Source organism: Octopus sinensis, linkage group LG1, assembly GCF_006345805.1.
Source record: "Octopus sinensis linkage group LG1, ASM634580v1, whole genome shotgun sequence".
Taxonomy (NCBI): Eukaryota; Metazoa; Mollusca; class Cephalopoda; order Octopoda; family Octopodidae; genus Octopus; species Octopus sinensis.
In genome coordinates this window covers 11,922,968-11,925,467 of record NC_042997.1, presented here as the reverse complement: position 1 = coordinate 11,925,467, position 2,500 = coordinate 11,922,968, and the positions used below count along the sequence as shown (strand labels likewise).

The 2,500-nt window shown below is 36.3% G+C and overlaps 1 non-coding gene across 1 annotated transcript; it reads left to right on the top strand.

Moving 5' to 3' along the window:
- The first annotated feature begins 1,709 nt into the window (after positions 1 to 1,709).
- Trnaq-cug lies at positions 1,710 to 1,781 on the top strand. Its single transcript has one exon. It is a non-coding gene; the product is annotated as a tRNA-Gln (tRNA).
- Positions 1,782 to 2,500: the final 719 nt, after the last annotated feature.

Here is a 2,500-nt window from a genome sequence, read left to right as displayed (position 1 = left end):
CAGTGAAAACCTCAATAATATGTAAGCATAATAGATCTGACATGGTCATTTGAGATTGAGAAGAGAAACTGTGTGCAGTTGTGGAAATCAGCTGCCCAGCAGATGTTTACGTAAAGCTGAATATCAGCGAAAAAGAAAATACCTACGCTCAGCTATTGAAAAATCTATGGTTACTCTACCCAATCATAAATTCAGGTTTATACTAGTTATTATTGGTGCACTGGGATATGTAACACATTGGGTAAATACAACCCTTGAGAAATTAGGCTTCACGAAACCAGAAGGGAAAAAACTGATTTGAAGTCTACAGATCCAAGCCATCACTAGAATTGTAAAAGTCTGTAAAACTTTCCAGAATATTTATCTTAACAACCCATAAAGTGTGAAAGGCAAAGTCGACCTCGGTGGAATTTGAACTCGGAAAGGGAGATTGGAAGAAATGCTGCAATACATTCTGTTCGGCACGCAAACGATTCTGCCAGTTAGCTACCTTTTATAATAATCCTTTCTACTATAGGGCCAAAGCCTAAAAATTCTGAGGATGGAGGATTGTCGATTTTATCAATTCCAATGCGCAACTGGTAGTTATTTCATCGACCTTGAGAGGATGAAAAGCAAAGTCGACCTTGGCGGAATTTGAATTGTGTACGTAAGGACCGACGAAATGTTGCTAAGCATTTTTGCCCGGCGTTCTAACGTTTCTTATTTCTGTATTTCCCACAAGGGGCTAAACATAGAGGGGACAAACAAGGACAGACACAGGTATTAATTCGATTACATCGACCCCAGTGCGTAACTGGTACTTAATTTATCGACCCTGAAAGGATGAAAGGCAAAGTCGACTTCGGCGGAATTTGAACTCAGAACGTAACGGCAGACGAAATACCTATTTCTTTATTACCTACAAGGGGCTAAACACAGAGAGAACAAACAAGGAGAGACAAACGGATTAAGTCGATTATATCTACCCCAGTGCGTAACTGGTACTTATTTAATCGACCCCAAAATGATGAAAGGCAAAATCGACCTCAACGGAATTTGAACTGAGTACGTAGCTGCAGACGAAATACCTATTTCTTTATTACCTACAAGGGGCTAAAAATATAGGGGACAAACAAGGACAGACATAGGTATTAGGTCGATTACATCGACCCCAGTGCGTAACTGGTACTTAATTTATCGACCCCGAAATGATGAAAGGCAAAGTCGACCTCGGCGGAATTTGAACTCAGAACGTAGCGCCAGACGAAATACCGCTAAGCTTTTCGCCCGGCGTGCTAACGTTTCTGCCAGCTCGCCACCAACGAAAAACAAAAGCTGTCAAAAAAAAAAAAAAGGAGAAGTCAGCAGATAGTTTGGAAGGTCCAACACTTTATCAATGTGCACAACTTCCTCATAGATAGATTTAGCAATTATTTATGTTCTAAAAATCATTTGTGTAAACACTACCTTGATTCTGATGAGTGTAAGAGGAAAGATTTTCTATACATTTACTGCTAAAAACAGTATTGTTCTAAATGTACTAGACATTTTCCATTAGATCTACAAGTTGGCTGACTGTTTTCTTTCGGTTTAGTTTGTTGGTATAATGTCTACAACAGTTTTATTAATGCATCCAAAGTTAATTCGTTAATTATGAGGCGCTATGTAATTAACTAGTCGCTATGTAGCATAGTTATAACATTTATTTTATACGGCAACATTCTATCGGTTCTATGGTGTAATGGTTAGCACTCTGGACTCTGAATCCAGCGATCCGAGTTCAAGTCTCGGTAGAACCTACAAACAAGTTTGTTATTTATTTTGTCACATTGAGCCGCTACGTACAACATTGAAACAAGTAAACACGAAAGATTGCCATAAAATAAATAATTCAGTTTCTCGGGTTCTCGCCTCAATTTCAATTTCTATGTGCATATGTATGTTTCCTTAAACATTTAATACTATTGAGAAAGGCATGTACACAACGCAATCCAATTTCCTCTTCTACTCTACACACTCATGTGTTATATATATATATATATATATATATGTATACGTATAAATGGGTTCCTGCGTAAGAAATCAATATATTATTTACAGCCCGGGAGGAGTTTTATCGGAGATACAAATATATTCATAATTTCTATTAGATCGATGAGGTTAACTTTTTAGCTATTGTTTCTGTTTTGTTTTGTTTTATTTTATTGTGTAATATTTTACGTTTTCATTTTATATCTTTTCTGTGAATATTGTCATTGTGAGGAATAAATTCTTTTTTTTTCTGTTTAATTTTACTGATAGATTTTTTTATAAAGACAACTGCGGTTACATCAACATCTATAATCCAATAAAATGCATACCTGAAGGCGAAATAAAGCTTAACAAAACTTGCATATCTCTTTTGTTATCGAATAAAAATATTTCTCTGGTGTTCTGGAACAGATTTCTATAGATATAAACTCCCTAAGCAAGTTCCTCAAATCCACAGAACGAATGGTTTCCAGCCATTTAATAACAA